Genomic DNA, 21031 nt, shown 5'->3' on the forward strand with positions numbered 1-21031 from the left:
TCCTCTCTGCCACAAGAGTTAGCTCTGAGAGGATACAGGAACAACCCGACAGTGTTGCAGTGGTGTGGCACACAGGTCAGCATTACAGCCCTGGAACCTGGAAAGCCTGGTTTTGAATCCAAACTCAGCTACTTAAACAAGATATACACTCAAAAATAATAAAATATTAAAAACGTGTTTGTATTGGCAAAAAACAGTCCTGGAAAAATTTTGAATAGTGGTGTGTCATAATGACCATTGTACATTGTTTGCACACTAAAGTCACAACAAAATATTTGCCACTTTTGTGGTTAGACTTTAAGAAGACTGTAACTTGCCATTGTTTACAACATAATGCTTTTTGTGATAATGTCTTCCTTTTTAACAATAAATTAAATGAAAATAAACAAATCTGAATATAATACAATTTGAACAGGAAAGAAGTTAAATAAAAAAAAATACAGAACACATACAGTACATTTTAAACAAAAATATATATCCATGTCCAAAGGTCAAATCAAAGTGGCAGTGGAAGGGTTAAAGTTACATGACCTCAATATTGCAGTCATATTAGGTCAGAGGTCTGTGTCATGGACAGCAACACATTGCAATTACAGTGCGAAGTCACTGCCTCAAACGGTTTCTGAGTTGGAAGCTTAATAGATAACCATTTAACTAGATAGATAGATAGATAGATAGATAGAGATAGAATTTATTTTAATAACAAATATTTAAATAACAATATATATATATAATTTAAACAAACAATATTATACATTAAAATGTTATATTTTTATTTTTTATTTTAAAAAAATTACACCCTCATAATTAAACTTCCTTCTTCCACTACACACACCACTTCACCAACAGCCCAGACTGTTTGGAACAACTCCAATTGATGTACTAATTTATAATACAAAAAATCTATTTGCCTCTGCAAGCCACCAACACTTTAAACACAGTTATTACATCAGCAGTCAGTACATTGCTACATTAGTTTTTTCTGCTTTTAAAAATGGCTAATTTAGCTTGACCAATAAGAAAATTAGCCTATTTAACTACAGACTTATTCCCCTTAGAAAAACTAACCCCATAAAGGAAAACAACATGGTAGAAATTCATTCATAAACAATTAAACAACTTGTCTAGTAAATACAGAGACTGCAGCCTTGGATAGAACAAAAACAATGAAAAATGGTTTCCCCCTGCTGACAAAAAAAACACACTTATCTGCCTCTGACTGGATAATACTGAGAAACGAGTTCACTGCAACAATGGTGTGCAGAACTCTCCACTGGAGATCACCTACTCTTTTCTGGATTGGTGGTTTATACAGGTTATTCCAGGCAGGTTTAACAGAACCTTCAACACCCAATCTCTCCCTCCGGTGCATATCTGTGACATCTTTCAACATTTTAATGTTCCTATTCTTAACACACAGCCTGTACAATGCATTATTTTCTAAAGTTCCAAATTGCAGGCTGTAGAATGCTCCAAACTGTAAAACGTGTCCTGGGGAGTCAGCATCCTGATTGACAGCAGGTCTAACCTGAACTTAAAAACCTCTGGCTCTAAACCCTGAGTACTAACCCCTTTGAAAAACTGACTCATAGCCTTCATGCCCTCACTAGACAAGGCTGCAGGCAGCCGTTTTAAAAAACCCTTCATCATCCTCACCGATCTCACTCACAACTCAGATGCTATGACCTGAGTCAGATGCTGACTCAGATGCTATGCTATGATCTATGACCTCAGGGCGTTTCCAAGCTCGCTCTTTAACCTGTTAAACCCCCAGCCTCCCACACGCAATTTCCGCCTGGAGGGCTATGGCCTTAAATAAAACACATTATCTTCCAAAGTATAGACAGCACAGGCATGGTTCAGGGCTTGAATTCAAGGTAACCCCCTGGCCATTAGGACTAAAATTTGGTTTGATACTCAGATTTGATACAAGTCTTACTCAGTTCCATAATGGAAGGAGATATCCAGAAAAAAAAAATATATAAAAAAACAAGAAATGCTTTTCATTTGTTTATATTCTATCGTAATATTTTCACCTTGTAACACATGAAAAGAGCCAGATTTTTTTCCAGTGCTTCCCCAACATGTCTACTACACTGGATAAAAAAAAAAAAAAACCTGAGTGAAGGGATCAAATTCTACATGAGTTTTTACAAAGCTTGGCCCAAGCGTCCCCAAACCTCTCCAAAAATGAGTATTGTGTAAATCTTTATGGCCAGTCATACACTAGTTTCTTGAGCAAGATCTAAAAGGGAGGTTACCTTCTGGCACCTCACATGCTATACATTGCCACATGAATTAGACTTTGTAATCCTCTTTTTTACTTATTTGTCCAATATTACATTCAAAAGGTGGCCTTTTTGGAGAGCGTTGGGGTGCCCGAAATGTATCCATGATGAGTATGCATGACAAATACTCTCAGTTCATATGCCACAACTGTCAGGCACATTGCTCTCACTAACTGTGTGTTTGTGCAGGAGAATGTTACTACTGAGATTTTTTTGTAGCTCTGAATTTTCAGTACCTGACTGTAATTTTGTTACTCACTTGCTTGAAAGTATGTAAATGTCAAGAAGCAAAATAATGAAAAGATTTTTTTTTCCAAAATAAAGTGGTTACTCTCATTCAAGCACTGCTGACACGTGAACATACAGTGCCTTGCAAAAGTATTCAGACCCCTGACCAATTCTCTAATATTACTGAATTACAAAAGGTACATTGAAATTTCGCTCTGTTCGATATTTTATTTTAAAACACTGAAACTCAAAATCAATTATTGTAAGGTGACATTAGTTTTATGTTGGGAAATATTTTTAAGAAAAATAAAAAACTGAAATACCTTGCTTGCATAAGTATTCAACCCCCACACATTAATATTTGGTAGAGCCACCTTTCGCTGCAATAACAGCTTTAAGTCTTTTGGGGTAAATATGCACCAGCATTTCACACAGTGTCGGAGTGATTTTGGCCCATTCTTCTTGGCAGATTTGCTCCAGGTTGGTTGGATGACGCTTGTGGACCGCAATTTTCAAATAGTGCCACAGATTCTCAATGGGATTGAGATCAGGACTTTGACTGGGCCACTGTAGGACATTCACTTTTTTGTTCTTGAGCCACTCCAATGTTGCTTTGGCCTTGAGCTTGGGATTACTGCCCTGCTGAAAGATGAATTTCCTCCCAAGCTTCAGTTTTTTAGCAGACTGAAGCAGATTCTCTTGCAGTATTTTCCTGTATTTTGCTCCATCCATTCTTCCTTCAATTGTAACAAGATGCCCAGTCCCTGCTGATGAGAAGCATCCCCACAGCATGATGCTGCCACCACCATACTTCACTGTAGAGATGGTGTGTCTTGAGGCATGGGCAGTGTTAGGTTTGCGCCACACATAGAGCTTTGAGTTTTGGCCAAAAAGCTCTATCTTGGTCTCATCTGACCACAACACCTTTTCCCACATTGCAGCTGGGTCACTCTCATGCTTTCTGGCAAACTCCAGACGTGCTTTCAGATGGTACTTTTTGAGTAACGGCTTCTTTCTTGCCACCCTCCCATACAGGCCAGTGTTATGCAGAGCTCTTGATATGGTTCACTGGTGCACCATTACTCTACTCCCAGCCACTGAACTCTGTAGCTCCTTCAAAGTGATTGTTGGCCTCTCTGTGGCTTCTCTCACAAGTCTCCTTCTTGTTTGAGCGCTGAGTTTTGAGGGACGGCCTTTTCTTGGCAGTGCCTGGGTGGTGTGATACAGCTTCCACTTCCTGATTATTGATCCAGCTGTGCTCACTGGGATATCCAAACACTTGGATATTATTTTGTACCCTTTCCCTAATCTATGCATTTGTATTACTTTATCTCTAACTTCTGTAGAATGCTCTTCAGTCTTCATTTTCCTTCAGATTCACAGCCTTACCAATGATCCTTCAACAGTGGGGTTTTCATCCAGAAAATGTGCCAGCAACTTTAATGGTTCACAGGTGGAGGCCAATGGTAAGGTAATTGTGTCCTCGTAAGAGCAATTTCTTTCATCGGTGCAAACTGGGAGCTTCCACAGCACAGGGGTTGAATACTTATATAAGCAAGATTTCAGTTTTTTATTTTTTTCTTAAAAATATTTCCCAACATAAAACCAATGTCACCTTATGTAATAAAAAAAAAGCGTGTTCTAGAAAGTTCTAGAAATGCATTCGAGTTCATCTGTGCCCTTGCCCTATAATAACCCCGTATCTTATATAACTTGTTTTTGTCACGTTTATATAACTTGTTTTTGTCAGAATGTTCTAGGGAAAGGGATGGTTTATTCAGAGGGCCGAGCCTCGAGGGAGTGATCTGGCCAATCACTCTCTCGCACGCAAAAGCCTAACTTGGTAAGTTATAAAGGACGGGGTTCTCCCCTGCTCTGATGAGAGTCAGCCGTGAGGATTAGCGCGCAGTCCTGCTCGGTATTTTCTTGGAGACAGCTGCTTTCTCTTACCAGGGTCGAAGGGCTCTCCCGATCTGCTTGGAAGGGTAAGAATTAGTTCAGTTGCGTCTCATGGATTGTATTGATCTGTGATTAATATAATCTTTGTATGTAACCTTGTTGGGTTGTGTCCCGTTAGGGATATCGTTATTCGCAGTATAGCATCTGTGTATGTAACTGTGTGTGTGTGTGTGTGTGTGTGTGTGTGTGAAATAATAAAGGACCTTTTAAAATTACTCTGTGAAGTAATTGTCTTATTTACTTCCACATCAACTTCCGTTTAAATTTAAAGTAATTAAATTTCACACAACACCTTACAATAATTGATTCTGAGTTTCAGTGTTTAAAAATAAAATATCAAACAAAACAAAATTTCAATGTACCATTTGTAATTCGGTAATATGAGAGAATTGGTCAGGGGTCTGAATACTTTTGCAAGCCGCTGTATGTTGATTATTGGATAAAGACATCTGCTAAATGTCTACAATAATAATAATAATAATAGTAATAATAATAATAATAAGATTGCAGACATCTTTGCTGCTCTAAATCAGGCTGCCAGACTGAAAACACCTCAGTTCCTTTCATCTTTACTTAGATTGATATGTGGCAAACAAAGGAACTGAGTGAGTGATTGTTGGAGCAGGCAGACAGCTTATCTTGAAAGGCTAAGAAACCTACACTATCTCTAGGTGAGTAACATCACTCCTTGTAATCATGGAAACATAAAAAAAGTTTGCTAAACACTCCCATGCAATAATCTAAATCAAAGAACATCAATGAGAAAATAATAAAGACGGCCGGGAAGCAACAATTACTTCTTGCAACTTGTATTGCATCGTAAAGATCAGGGACCGTATACAGCAGCACAGCACAAATGAGACATGGTGTTGCTCTTTACTATGCAATAAAAAATATTTTAAAAAATGTTACTTCTATGTGCCCCTTGAGACACAAATGGCTGCATTTTAATAACATTTACAGTAAAAATGCATATTGAAAATTACAAATAATAACAATAATAATAATAACAACACTATGTAACACAATTTTTGTTCCTGGGTAGTAAGTGTTATTTCCTAATTGCTTATGCCTCAAAAGTATAGAAAATGGTATTATTCCACACAAACTTTGCTTTTGTGACCAGGACTGTGATATTTAGAAATTTACCTATTTCCAATGAGAAAACGGTATTTTCGTTCACACAAAGTCAGAAAAAATATGAATCCAAATTAACATGTATTTATACTAAAGTAATACAAAAATGACTACAAAAGATATAGAAGTGAGTAGTTTTTCAGGATTTACGATTATACTGTAAATCACTTTCACGAATCAGCCCCCAAATGCAGTCTCCCATCATGTTCTCGTTAGACTATCCTTGGTAGCTGAGTTCAAAGTCCAGTATATCCTGGTGGAAGCGCTCGCCTTGCTCCTCCTAGTATGCTCCCATGTTCTCCTTGAATTTATCAAGATGAGCACCAAGGATATGGACTTTGAGGGACATCCTACAGCCCATTGTGCCGTAGTTCTTCACCAGAGTCTCAACCAGCTCCACATAGTTTTCGGCCTTGTGATTGCCCAGGAAGCCCCGAACCACTGCGACAAAGCTGTTCCAAGCCACTTTCTCCTTACTAGTGAGCTTCTTGGGGAAATCATTGCACTCCAGGATCTTCTTTATCTGTGGTCCGACGAAGACACTGGATTTGACCTTTGCCTCAGACAGCTTAGGGAAGAAGTCTTGAAGGTACTTGAAGGCTGCCGACTCCTTATCTAGAGCTCTGACAAATTGTTTCATGAGGCCCAATTTCATGTGCAGTGGTGGCATCAGCACCTTCCGGGGGTCCACCAGTGGCTCCCACTTGACGTTGTTCCTCCCCACAGAGAACTCGGTCTGCTGTGGCCAGTCCCGCCTGTGGTGGTGCGTCTTGGTGTCCCTGCTATCCCAAAGGCAAAGACAGCAGTGAAACTTGGTAAAACCACCTTGGAGACATATCAGGAATGCCACCATTGCAGCCTCTATAGAACATAAGAAAGTTTACAAACGAGAGGAAGCCATTCGGCCCATCTTGCTCGTTTGGTTGTTAGTAGCTTATTGATCCCAGAATCTCATCAAGCAGCTTCTTCAAGGATCCCAGGGTGTCAGCTTCAACAACATTACTGGGGAGTTGATTCCACACCCTCACAATTCTCTGTGTAAAAAAGTGCCTCCTATTTTCTGTTTTGAATGCCCATTTGTCCCCTTTGTGACCCCTACTCCCTGTTTCTTTTTTCAGGTCAAAAAAGTCCCTTGGGTCGACATTGTCAATATCTTTTAGAATTTTGAATGCTTGAATTAGGTCGCCGCGTAGTCTTCTTTGTTCAAGACTGAACAGATTCAATTCTTTTAGCCTGTCTGCATATGACATGACCTTTTAGGCCCGGAATAATTCTGGTCGCTCTTCTTTGCACTCTTTCTAGAGCAGCAATATCTTTTTTATAGCGAGGTGACCGGAACTGCACACAATATTCAAGATGAGGTCTTACTAGCGCATTGTACAGTTTTAACATTACTTCCCTTGATTTAAATTCAACACTTTTCACAATGTATCCAAGCATCTTGTTAGCCTTTTTTCTAGCTTCCCCACATTGTCTAATGAAGATATTTGAGTCAACATAAACTCCTAGGTCTTTTTCATAGATTCCTTCTCCAATTTCAGTATCTCCCATATGATATTTATAATGTACATTTTTATTTCCTGCATGCAGTACCTTACACTTTTCTCTATTAAATGTCATTTGCCATGTGTCTGCCCAGTTCTGAATCTTGTCTAGATCATTTTGAATGACCTTTGCTGCTGCAACAGTGTTTGCCACTCCTCCTACTTTTGTGTCGTCTGCAAATTTAACAAGTTTGCTTACTATACCAGAATCTAAATCATTAATGTAGATTAGGAATAGCAGAGGACCTAATACTGATCCCTGTGGTACTCCACTGGTTACCACACTCCATTCTGAGGTTTCTCCTCTAATCAGTACTTTCTGTTTTCTACATGTTAACCACTCCCTAATCCATGTACATGTGTTTCCTTGAATCCCAACTGCGTTCAGTTTGAGAATTAATCTTTTGTGCGGGACTTTGTCAAAAGCTTTCTGGAAAATCTAAATAAACCATGTCATATGCTTTGCAATTATCCATTATCGATGTTACATCCTCAAAAAAATCAAGCAAGTTAGTTAGACATGATCTCCCTTTCCTAAAACCATGTTGACTGTCTCCGAGAACACTGTTACCATATAGGTAATTTTCCATTTTGGATCTTATTATAGTTTCCATAAGTTTGCATATAATAGAAGTCAGGCTTACTGGTCTGTAGTTACCTGGTTCAGTTTTGTTTCCCTTTTTGTGGATCGGTATTACGTTTGCAATTTTCCAGTCTGTCGGTACCACCCGTGTCAAGAGACTGCTGCATGATCTTGCTTAGCGGTTTGTAAATAACTTCTTTCATTTCTTTGAGTACTATTGGGAGGATCTCATCCGGCCCAGGGGATTTGTTTATTTTAAGAGCTCCTAGTCCCTTCAACACTTCTGCCTCAGTTATGCTAAAGTTATTTAAAACTGGATAGGAAATGGATGACATGTGGGGCATGTTGTCAGTATCTTCCTTTGTAAAAACTTGTGAAAAGTAATCATTTAATATATTTGCTCTTTTTTTTTCTTCATCTACGATTTTGCCATTTGTATCTCTTAAACATTTAACCTCCTCTTTGTATGTTTTCTTGCTGTTGTAATATTGGAAAAACATTGTGGAATTGGTTTTAGCCCCCTTAGCAATGTTCATTTCTATTTCTCTCTTGGTCTTTCTAACTTCCTTTTTGACTTGCGTTTGCATTCCGTGTACTCTTTCTGTGTACTTTCTTTTTGGTCCTTTTTTAATGCTCTGTAAAGTGCCTTTTTTCGCTGAATATTTTTTTTAATTGATCTATTAAACCATTTTGGCAATTTAGTTTTACATTTAGATTTGTCTACTTTAGGGATGTAATTGTTTTGCGCCTCTAGTACTACATTTTTGAAGAACAACCATCCTTCTTCTGTGGGTGTTTATTTTACTACAATCTACTTCTGTTAGTCTCCGTTTCATACCTTCATAGTTTGCTTTTCTAAAATTGTAAACCTTAGCTTTAGTCATTACTTTTGGGGTTTTTAAAAAACACTTCAAATGAGACCATGTTGTGGTCTGGTTGCCAGTGGTTCTCTGACCTCTATTTTAGTTATTCTGTCTTCGTTATTTGAAAAGACTAAATCAAGGCATGCCTCCCCTCTAGTCGGTGCCTTGACAAATTGTGTTAGGAAGCAGTCATTTGTCATTTCCACCATTTGTATTTCATCCTTTGTGCTACCCACCGGGTTTTCCAATTTTATATGGGGGAAGTTGAAATCCCCTATTAGTATGGCTTCTCCTTTGCTACACGCATTTCTAATGTCATTGTATAACAGATTATTTTGCTCACCGTCTGAATCTGGCGGTCTATAGCATGCTCCTATTATTATGCCCTTTGAATTTTTGTCCGTTATTCTGACCCATATTGATTCGGCTTTATTTTCTTTGTCCAGGTTTAACCCCTGGGCTTCAAGACTGTTTCTTATGTATAGCGCTACCCCTCCTCCTCTTCTGTCCTGCCTGTCTTTCCTATACAGTGTATACCTACAAATATTATATTCGTCCCCATCACTCTCAGGCAACCAAGTATCAGTAACACCTATCACATCATAGTTACTTGTTAGTGCAGTAGCTTCAAGTTCTAGAATTTTGTTTCTGATACTTCTAGCATTTAGATAAATACATTTAATGGTTGTCTTACCTGAGTTGTTGTTCTTGTTTTGATGCGGTCTCCCTTCTGTTTTTTTGTTGATTTCTCCCCCCTTCCTTTCTAGTTTAAATGCTTCTGAACCTGCTCGAGGATCTTTTCTCCAAGTAGACTGGTTCCCTTGTTATTTAAGTGCAGTCCGTCCCGTCTATACAGATAGTCCTCGTTGTAGAATGTGGTCCAATGGTCAAGACAGGTGAAGCCTTCAGGTGTGCACCACGTCTTCAGCCATGCGTTTTGATTAATTATTTCCAGCTGTCCATATGGTCCTTTGCAAGGTGCCGGTAGTATACCAGAAAATACCACAGTTTTGGTTTTCTCTTTTAATTTCCTTCCTAGCTCTCTGAATTTGTTTTGCAGGGATTTTGGTCTGGTCCAATGCTGTTTGTACCAATGTGGACGACTACTACCGGATCGTCTCCTGTTCGTTCTAGGAGCCTGTCCACGTTCTCAGCTTGACCGAGGCTCCCAGAAGGCAGAACACTGTTGTAGTAAGGGGGTCCAAACTGTGAATTGAACTTGCTGTGTTTCTCAATATGGAGTCCCCAACAATCATGACCTCCCTTCTTTTTGCTGTCTGGTCACCACTGTCAATAGGGTCCTGGATGTTGTTCCTTTCATTCTCTTGTTGTTGGTTCTGCTCATCAAAATTCTGAAGTGACTCAAATCTGTTGGTTGTTTTGATTTCTGGTGGTTGTGTTTGACGAAGTTTCTTTTTTTCCCTGCTTCTGCCTACCTGAACCCAGCTGTTCTGACCTTCTATCTCCCTGGTGGCTTTCAGTCTGTTAGGAGTGATGCAGACTTCCATGAATTGTGGGTGTGCCAGTTCCTCAAGATCCTGTTGCTGTTGCACTTCTTCCAGCTCCATTTCTAGCATACTTACTAGTTTATGCAAGTCCTGGATCGCGCGGCACTTTACGCACACTTGGTTTAGCTCCGCTGGGTTTTCTCGGATTTCCCACATCAAGGAGGTGTCATAGATTACTGGCTTGAAAACCATGTTGAGGGTTTTTTTTTTTTTAAGTTTTGTTTTTTCTGCAGCTGTCAACCTGCTTTCAAACTGCTTCTAAACTGCTCTGCACTTGTCCACGCCTGTACTTCTCCCACTCACTGTCGCTTCCACTAGCTGTCACTGGGAAGACTGCCTCGTTTAACTGCGTTGTTCTGCCGTGCTGTTGGCTCCTCCCCTCACCCGTGTCTCAGAACGGCGCCGAATTTGAATCGGCTGCTCCGAGTTTCAGCTTGTTATCAGAAAAACACACGCGGCTGTTTGACTTTGCGCTGCTGTGTTTCCTCAATGTCCTGTGTTTTCTGATTAAAGCAATTAAAGATGCAATGTCTCCTTACTGCTTCTAAACTGCTCTGCACTTTTCCATGCCTGTTCTTCTCCCACTTCTAATCTGTGCAAAGGAGACTTCTTGGACACCAGTTCTTTATATTACATAAATCTCCTTTCTTTAGTAGCAAAGTCAATATTGCGCACTGACAGCTCAAAAGCAGTTCCTTTTCCGCAATTCTCTCAAGTATCACTTCAACAAGTCTTTTCCGATTGTAGACCAGAAAGTCTTCTAGAATTCCACCGGTATACCATCAATCCCTGGTGCTTTACCATTGTTCAGTCCCACAAGAGCATCAGAGAATGCCTGGAAAGTCAATTTTCTCTCCAACTGATCCTTCTCCTCGTCAGGAACCTGGACCAGACCTTCTAGGAAGTGCTGAGTTTTACCAGAATCCCCAGCCTCCGCCGTGAGTCAGAGTAAAAACTCACACTGTACTCCCAGATCACCTCAAGTTCGCTCAGTAGTTGTCCTTGATATGTCCGTAAACAATAAATACGTTTTCTCCAAGCAGTTTTCTTTTCCAAAGCAAAGTAGTATTGGGTGGGAGCGTCCATTTGAGACAAGTTAAGGAACCGGGCATTCACTAGCGCTACTTGTACTCATATTCAGCAGATAGCCAGTTTACTTTTTTTACGCTTCAGGTTCTCAAACAGCCTGTCATTATAGCTGGGCCCCAAAGCTCTATGGAGCTCATTGATGCCATTGCTAAACTAGTACTCTTAGTAATATTTTTAGTATACTGTTGACAAAGTAGTTTAATCTGAACCTTGGAGACATCCCACTACAGCCTTAAGGATGAAAAATTACATTGTTGCCTTCTCCATCGTCCGTCCCCCCCCCCCCCCCCCCCCCCCCCCCCCCCCCCCCCAAAAAAAAAAAAAAAAAAAACACATTTAATAAAATGAATATTGTTTAAAAACTTAATAAGACATACTTACACATGGAGAAGGGATAAGCATGTTAAAATTAACCAAGCTGTGATCAGAGAAACCAGAAGGACATATCACAGGTAGTAAATAAATTTAAATGATGCTTAAAAACATAAAACCTATCACGTCTAACTAGTGAAATATGTCCAGCACTCCCTTTCACCCAAGTATACTGGCAAGCATCAGGTTTCATCATTCTCCACATTGCTCTTAAGACAGAGACAAGCTCACTGACTGACCTTGGATGGGGTTCAGAGCCATTCCTACCAACATTGTTGTCTACTGCACAATTAAAATCCCCACCCAATAAAACCACATCCTCAGGCTGATACTGTGCCAGTACTTTATTCGTAGTTTGGAAGAATAACACTCTCTCCCATCATTTGGAGAATAAACATTTATAAGAGACAAGAGTCTTACTACAAATACTGACTTGGATTTTTAATAGCCGCCCTTGAACCTCTTCACTCACAATGAAAGAGTCCTGTTTAAAATCTTCAGAAAATAAAATCGCGACTCCTGCACTGAAATTAGTGCCATGGCTCAGTATAACCTCCCCCTCCCATTGTTTAAACCAATCTGCCTTATTGTTTTCATCTGTATGTATTTCTTGAAGCATGGAAACACTAATTTTCTTCTGTATTAAATATTCAAAAACTTTCTTACATCTCTCCCTCTATTGATATTTAAAGTACCCAACTTAAACGTCTGCATAACAGGAGTTATTTCTATAACTGATGCATTGCACATCAATTGCTGCGCAGACTTTACAAATAATAAGCCCTTATATATATATATATATATATATAATATATATACAATGAGGTATATATATATATATATATATATATATATATATATATATATAATTCTTCTAAATCGAGTCACAAGTCTGCAAAACTGACAATACCTGTCCCTGAAATACAAGCTCAGCTAAATGCTACTAGAAGTAAAGATTTTTCAACATCAACTGTTCAGAGGAGATTGCATGAAGCTGGCCGAACTGGAAGAATTGCTGCAAAGAAACCATTGTTAAGAGTGCAGAATAAGAGGAAGAGACTTGCCTGGACCAAAAAACACAGAAATTGGACGTTTGAGTGGAAGTCGGTCTTATGGACCGATGAGTCAAAATTTGAAATATTTGGGTCCAACCGCCGAGTATTTGTAAGACGCACGGAGGGTGAGTGCATGAGTTCTGCATGTGTGGTTCCTACTGTCAAGCATGGAGGAGGCAGAGTCATGGTCTGGGGTTGCTTTGCTGGTGACAGTTGGTGATCTTTACCAACTCCATGGCAAGCTCAACCAGCATGGCCATCATAGCATACTTCAGAGGCATACCATTTCATCAGGATTACGGCTAGTTGACAGACTTCATTCTTCAGCAAGATAATGACCCAAAACACACCTCAAAGTTGTGCAAGAACTATCTGGTGAAGAAGGAAAGTGAAGGACAACTCAATCTAATGACCTGGCCTGCCCAGTCTCCAGACCTCAATCCCATAGAACTTGTATGGGACGAACTGGACAGAAGAGTCCAAGCAAAGCTACCTACAAGTGCCCTACATCTCTGGGTATTGCTGTAGAAGAGCTGGGAAGCCATGTCGGGTGATTTCCTGCTGAAACTTGTTAACCGAATGCCTCTTGTTTGTGAGGCTATTATTAAAGGCAAAGAGTGGCTATTTTGAGGAATCCAAGATTGAGACCATTTTCAATTTTCTTGAACATTACTTTGATACTCCTTATGTTTTGTTTTGTATATTGTAACATGTGTTCTCATTTTCAAGTATTTACAGAAATGTATACGATGTAAAACATTGTCAATTATGAAAAAAAACTAGTTTCCAACAAGTGTACTCAAATTTTTGGCTGGTACTGTATGTTTATCCCAAAGACAGACTGCAGCAACTGCCCAAATGTATATGACATTTAAAACAGGGCTTATTTCAAATGTATCTATTTAATGTGGAAATTAGCCATGTGTGCACTGAACACTCCGACACTGTTTGCTGTATTCAAGCAAAATCAAACTGACTGACCTGGAATTCACTTGTGTGTCGCGCAAAAGCGATCAAGGATAAGTTCCGGGTCAGACAGTTTGATTTTATGTGAGATACACTGCCTCGGCTGAAATGTCAGTGAGTGAAGTTCTTCCAGTTTGAGTGCAATTCTGTATCTGCTTAAAAAAAAAAAAAAAAGCTTGAAGTTTTGGGCCCTCCCATGACTTTGGGCCCTAGGCAGGTGCCAGTTGTCCCACGTTATACCACCCCCCTTTATAACGCCACCCTCACATACCTCCAGCTATTCTCTCTGAGCAAATGTCACCAATATAAAAAAAAGCAAAACTGAAAGTACAATGTGGCGAGTCGATCCCACATTTCACACCACAGCAAAAGAAATATCTGCATGTATGCATCTGAAAATAAGAAAGCAAGTCATCGCAAATGTTTTCTCGTCTAAGAGAGGCATACTGTTAATCAAAGGACAATTGGAGACATTGTAATGGATAAAAACAAATGGCTTAGTACTGAAAGTCTTGACGCAGTCTAAAAAAGTGTTTGCTGTACATATTCAGCGTTTATTTATTTTTTTAACTGCTTAAAAAAAAGAATGCTATTGAACTTAAATATCTTAGATGGCATCATTCAATGTGGGATAGTATTGAACAGGCTTACAGTCGTGCCACAAACAGTAAAGTTAAAATGACCAGTACAGTAAAAAAATAAAATAAATAAATAAATAAATCACAACATTGTACGCTTTGTTTTTATGGAATTGTTGTTTGGGTGATTTGTGTGATGAGTGTTTATTTTTTATTATTACTTTTTAAGTATAAATGTTCTTCAAAAGTAACCATGTATGTTTCATACAGATGGGATAAGATGATAAAATGTCATGTAGACCTAGTGTTGTGTTAAGAACTAGTACTGTAGTTTTAAAAAAGATTTATTTTATTAAAATGGCCTGGAGACACTAATTGTATAACTAACAAAACGTTTGAATTTATTGCAAATATAGAAAGTTGTGTGTGTGTGTGGTTTTTTTTGGACCCTCACTATAACACCACCCTCGCTTACCAGGCAGTATAAAGAGGGTTGACTGTACTGATAGCTGGCCCCCAAACTTTGTCACAAAGTGACATTCAGAAAACCTGGATAACCACGATGGCAACTAGTGCTGGTTGGGTCTGAAATCAATCTTGAAACATTTACAGTCGCACAATCTCTATGTGTGAATTAACTAGTGCACTGGGATTCCAGAAGACCACATTAAGATTTGACCAATGCACTTCCCAGTAAGGGGATTCACCCAAATTTTCCATGTCACTGCTCCAAATATGAATTATGATAAGTGGTTTGGTGTTATGAGTCCTTAATGCTTTGGAAACCAAACCCTGTGGGTCTGACATGGGGTGTGGTGGTGATCCTATACATGGAGCCCTTTATGCACTAAATCTTAGCTATAAAAATGAAGATGACCCTCTGAGAGTGGAGATCTCCAAGGTCCTGAAGTGTACCGAGCCACACGTTATGAAAGATATCATGACTTATGAATGCCTCTTTTTTGACCAAATCAAGAAAGGCAAAATGACAGACCCAAATTAACAGAAAATAGTTCCATTCTGTTGATAAACCACAAAACAGAAGGCAGTCCATGATCCTCTCAGACAAGCCTTTACAGAATCTGTGATAACAGAGCTTTCTTAATGAGAAATTACTTCAATTTAGGACCAAAATAAATTAGTTCTTGTTGCCTACGAGCTAGGCCCTGTATAAATCACGATTTCACAGGCTACACGGAAATTGTGTAATTAGCTCAATACCGAGATTTTTACAATATTCTTAAGAAATAATGTGATAATTATTTGTATTTCATACAAAAAAAAACACATTAACAAAACTGTACACCTCTGCTACGTGCCTGGGTGTACTAATGTGGAGTGATTCTTTCTCAGCCCAGCTGAAACAAGAATACTTACCTGAAGTTGCAGAGTATCACAAGCAGGAGATTATAGAATTGGTAAAACAGTCTGGTTGTTTGTCAGTGGTCGCTGACGAGTCCAGTGATGCCCAAGATCAGTATGGGTTACACATTGTATTTGTTTTGCAAGATCTAAATGGTGAACATGCATCCGACGTACTAGAACCAAAAGATGTCTTTACACTTGACATAGTCTGTTAATTACAACACTGTTTCACAAGCTATTGTAAAGTGCTTGAATAACTTTGACGTTGATTTTGATGATGTCAGTGCATTTCTCTCCATATTTGATGTTTAAAAAAATTATAATAATAATCTGTACACAATTCATAAAATAGTTCCGTGCACATTCCACGAAATACAATACTTACCTGTGACACTGCCGTGAATTTTAAAGAACATTTTAGCGATTTTCACAGGGCCTTACCTATGAGGTGTAAGGGATGTTTGGTCCTTCCGTACTCAATGGCTCTGTGACAAGGGCTTGGCTGAGTCCCTGTCACATGGTTTGTGTTCTTTTATTATTGTTTTAAATATAAATTATTGTAAAAAGGAAGAAACTGGAGCTAGCTAACAAACAGTGTGATAATGCAATGTATTCAGTGCTTTGATTTCCGTATTCTCAGGCCGCTTCTAGCAATGGATCATCAGGGATGACAGGTTGTTAATTTGAATGAAGGGAACGCATCACCCCCAGGACTAGTTGGTTTATTTATAGTAGCCAGGTAGTGCTTCGAATATTATTCCTGGAGCAGGACTCCACACAATGTGGACAGCACATTCCGCATAAGAGACAATCTTTCATTCATTAACAGGATTTAGAAAGTGTTTTGTTTTTGTTTTGGGTCCTGTGAAATCTGTATGAAGAACCATTTTTATTTTCAGTAATGAAGTGTGTGTATATTTTTGTGAAAGTGTAGAATAAACCTGGGCACCAGAGCACCATTGCAAAGAAAACCTCAAACAGATCTAGTATTTCAGATCTGTACAAGAAGTCCACCATCACTGGGCCACCTTCGTCCCAAAACAAAATTAATATCCTCTATGTACTTACTGTAGGAGGAGGAGATAACAACCGTTCATTTTAATATTTGAAACCCAACTCTGAAGAGGCATCTGAATGGAGGGCTAACTTTGGAGGACCATTTAAAGAGTTTTAAGTTTGTACATTATATCACCATAAACATTCCAGCAAATGTGGTTCAGACATTGGCACATATCTGAAGCATGTTAAGGAGGAAGGTCATCAGGGAGATTTTGTGTTTCGGATTTAACATTAAAGCAGCATTAATATAAATTTATTCCAATGTACTTACATTTATTTTTAAATTAATACATTTTAAAATGCCAAAATGAATACTATGCAGTGCTCTTGGTGTTTTTTTGTTTTAATTGGCCTAAACTAATATGCAGCCCTCTACTGTGTTCATACAGTTCAGGTACACTGTTCATCTGCGGGTCCCTAACAGTTCTATGATACGTACCCTTCTAAGAATTGTTGTATTGGCGATATAAGACCTGGTGACTATTGCACAAAAGTGGTTTAAAGAGTTATCCTGATAACTTCCAGGTTTAAATTGTGAAAGACAGGCTTAGTCTGTTGCACAAAACAAGACAATAACTCAGGCTAAACTCCATGGTGATTTATTGCGATAAAACTAACCTGCTTCAGAGCAGGGTAACAAAGATGAATTGTGACTTTTAAAACTGAAAAAAAAAATGGCATCACCTTTTATACCGAGAGTGGTAGATGTTGGTGCTATAATTATAAGAAGGGCTTTTCGTGGGGAGAGGGTGTTCAGTGATCACCAGGATCAGATTAATAATCCAGATTCCACCCTGTACAGGTGATACCGCTTCTCCAGGGATGGTATCCTGTGTCTGGGGGATCACTTAAGACCCTCCCTTGAGCAACCAACCTGACAGAGCAGAGCCCTTACTCATATACAGACACTCTGTATTGGTCTAAGATTTATGGCCCGTGGAACATTTTTGTATACAGTAGGCTATGCGGAAAAATCTTAAGGCAACAATATACAGAGCTATAAAGAAAGTGTACCTTGCACTGAAGAAGTTGCTTTCTGTTTGTGAAATTTCCTGGACATGGTCCAGTGAAGTGGAACATGGAGGCGTTCTATGCTATTGCAGGTAATTATTGTTAATGGCAAAAACATCCATATACTACATATTATTATTATTATTATTATTATTATTAAATACAGTTTTTACTTATATAGGTTTGATTGGTGCAGTGGACTGAAATCGTTAAACATAAGAACATAAGAAAGTTTACAAACGAGAGGAGGCCATTCGGCCCATCTTGCTAGTTTGGTTGTTAGTAGCTTATTGATCCCAAAATCTCATCAAGCAGCTTCTTGAAGGATCCCAGGGTGTCAGCTTCAACAACATTACTGGGGAGTTGATTCCAGACCCTCACAATTCTCTGTGTAAAAAAGTGCCTCCTATTTTCTGTTCTGAATGCCCCTTTGTCTAATCTCCATTTGTGACCCCTGGTCCTTGTTTCTTTTTTCAGGCTGAAAAAGTCCCTTGGGTCGACACTGTCAATACCTTTTAGAATTTTGAATGCTTGAATTAGGTCGCCACGTAGTCTTCTTTGTTCAAGACTGAACAGATTCAATTCTTTTAGCCTGTCTGCATATGACATGCCTTTTAAGCCCGGAATAATTCTGGTCGCTCTTCTTTGCACTCTTTCTAGAGCAGCAATATCTTTTTTATAGCAAGGTGACCAGAACTGAACACAATATTCAAGATGAGGTCTTACTAGTGCATTGTACAGTTTTAACATTACTTCCCTTGATTTAAATTCAACACTTTTCACAATGTATCCGAGCATCTTGTTAGCCTTTTTTATAGCTTCCCCACATTGTCTAGATGAAGACATTTCTGAGTCAACAAAAACTCCTAGGTCTTTTTCATAGATTCCTTCTCCAATTTCAGTATCTCCCATATGATATTTATAATGTACATTTTTATTTCCTGCGTGCAGTACCTTACACTTTTCTCTATTAAATGTAATTTGCCATGTGTCTGCCCAGTTCTGAATCTTGTCTAGATCATTTTGAATGACCTTTGCTGCTGCAACAGTGTTTGCCACTCCTCCTACTTTTGTGTCGTCTGCAAATTTAACAAGTTTGCTTACTATACCAGAATCTAAATCATTAATGTAGATTAGGAATAGCAGAGGACCTAATACTGATCCCTGTGGTACACCACTGGTTACCACACTCCATTCTGAGGTTTTTCCTCTAATCAGTACTTTCTGTTTTCTACATGTTAACCACTCCCTAATCCATGTACATGTGTTTCCTTGAATCCCAACTGCGTTCAGTTTGAGAATTAATCTTTTGTGCGGGACTTTGTCAAAAGCTTTCTGGAAATCTAAATAAACCATGTCATATGCTTTGCAATTATCCATTATCGATGTTGCATCCTCAAAAAAATCAAGCAAGTTAGTTAGACACAATCTCCCTTTCCTAAAACCATGTTGACTGTCTCCCAGGACCCTGTTACCATATAGGTAATTTTCCATTTTGGATCTTATTATAGTTTCCATAAGTTTGCATATAATAGAAGTCAGGCTTACTGGTCTGTAGTTACCTGGTTCAGTTTTGTTTCCCTTTTTGTGGATCAGTATTACGTTTGCAATTTTCCAGTCTGTCGGTACCACCCCTGTGTCAAGAGACTGCTGCATGATCTTGGTTAGCGGTTTGTAAATAACTTCTTTCATTTCTTTGAGTACTATTGGGAGGATCTCATCCGGCCCAGGGGATTTGTTTATTTTAAGAGCTCCTAGTCCCTTTAACACTTCTGCCTCAGTTATGCTAAAGTTATTTAAAACTGGATAGGAACTGGATGACATGTGGGGCATGTTGTCAGTATCTTCCTTTGTAAAAACTTGTGAAAAGTAATCATTTAATATATTTGCTATTTTTTTTTTCTTCATCTATGATTTTGCCATTTGTATCTCTTAAACATTTAATCTCCTCTTTGAATGTTCGCTTGCTGTTGTAATATTGGAAAAACATTTTGGAATTGGTTTTAGCTCCCTTAGCAATGTTCATTTCTATTTCTGTCTTGGCCTTTCTAACTTCCTTTTGACTTGCGTTTGCAGTTCTGTGTACTCTTTCTGCGTACTTTCTTTTTGGTCCTTTTTTAATGCTCTGTAAAGTGCCTTTTTTCGCTGAATATTTTTTTTAATTGATCTATTAAACCATTTTGGCAATTTAGTTTTACATTTAGATTTGTCTACTTTAGGGATGTAATTGTTTTGCGCCTCTAGTGCTACATTTTTGAAGAACAACCATCCTTCTTCTGTGGGTGTTTTCTCTATTTTACTCCAGTCTACTTCTGTTAGTCTCTGTTTCATACCTTCATAGTTTGCTTTTCTAAAATTGTCGGTGGTTCTGACCTCTGTTTTAGTTATTCTGTCTTCGTTATTTGAAAAGACTAAATCAAGGCATGCCTCCCCTCTAGTCGGTGCCTTGACAAATTGTGTTAGGAAGCAGTCATTTGTCATTTCCACCATTTCTATTTCATCCTTCGCGCTACCCACCGGGTTTTCCCATTTTATATGGGGGAAGTTGAAATCCCCCATTAGTATGGCTTCTCCTTTGCTACACGCATTTCTAATGTCATTGTATAACAGATTATTGTGCTCACCGTCTGAATCTGGCGGTCTATAGCATGCTCCTATTATTATGCCCTTTGAATTTTTGTCCGTTATTCTGACCCATATTGATTCGGTTTTATTTTCTTTGTCCAGGTTTAACATCTGGGCTTCAAGACTGTTTCTTATGTATAGCGCTACCCCTCCTCCTCCTCTTCTGTCCTGCCTGTCTTTCCTATACAGTGTATACCCACAAATATTATATTCGTCCCCATCACTCTCAGACAACCACGTTTCTGTAACACCTATCACATCATAGTTACCTGTTAGTGCAGTAGCTTCAAGTTCTAGAATTTTGTTTCTGATACTTCTAGCATTTAGATAAATACATTTAATGGTTGTCTTACCTGAGTTGTTGTTCTTGTTTTGATGCGGTCTCCCTTCTGTTTTTTTGTTGATTTCTCCCCCCTTCCTTTCTAGTTTAAATGCTTCTGAACCTGCTCGAGGATCTTTACTCCGAGTAGACTGGTTCCCCTGTTATTTAAATGCAGTTCATCCCGTCTATATAGATAGTCCTCGTTGTAGAATGTGGTCCAATGATCAAGATAGGTGAAGCCTTCCCGTGTGCACCACGTCTTCAGCCATGCGTTTTGATTAATTATTTCCAGCTGTCCATATGGTCCTTTGCAAGGTGCGGGTAGTATACCAGAAAATACCACAGTTTTGGTTTTCTCTTTTAATTTCCTTCCTAGCTCTCTGAATTTGTTTTGCAGGGATTTTGGTCTGTCTCTTCCAATGTTGTTTGTACCGATGTGGACGACTACTACCGGGTCGTCTCCTGTTCGTTCTAGGAGC

General features: G+C 38.9%; 1 protein-coding gene across 2 annotated transcripts in view; it reads right to left on the minus strand.

Moving 5' to 3' along the window:
* The window catches only part of adcy3a (adenylate cyclase 3a), a 245893-nt gene that overhangs the window by 199865 nt on the left and 24997 nt on the right, over positions 1-21031 (minus strand). The gene's annotated exons all lie outside the window — the stretch shown is intronic.

Source organism: Polyodon spathula, chromosome 5 (assembly GCF_017654505.1).
Source record: "Polyodon spathula isolate WHYD16114869_AA chromosome 5, ASM1765450v1, whole genome shotgun sequence".
Lineage (NCBI taxonomy): Eukaryota > Metazoa > Chordata > Actinopteri > Acipenseriformes > Polyodontidae > Polyodon > Polyodon spathula.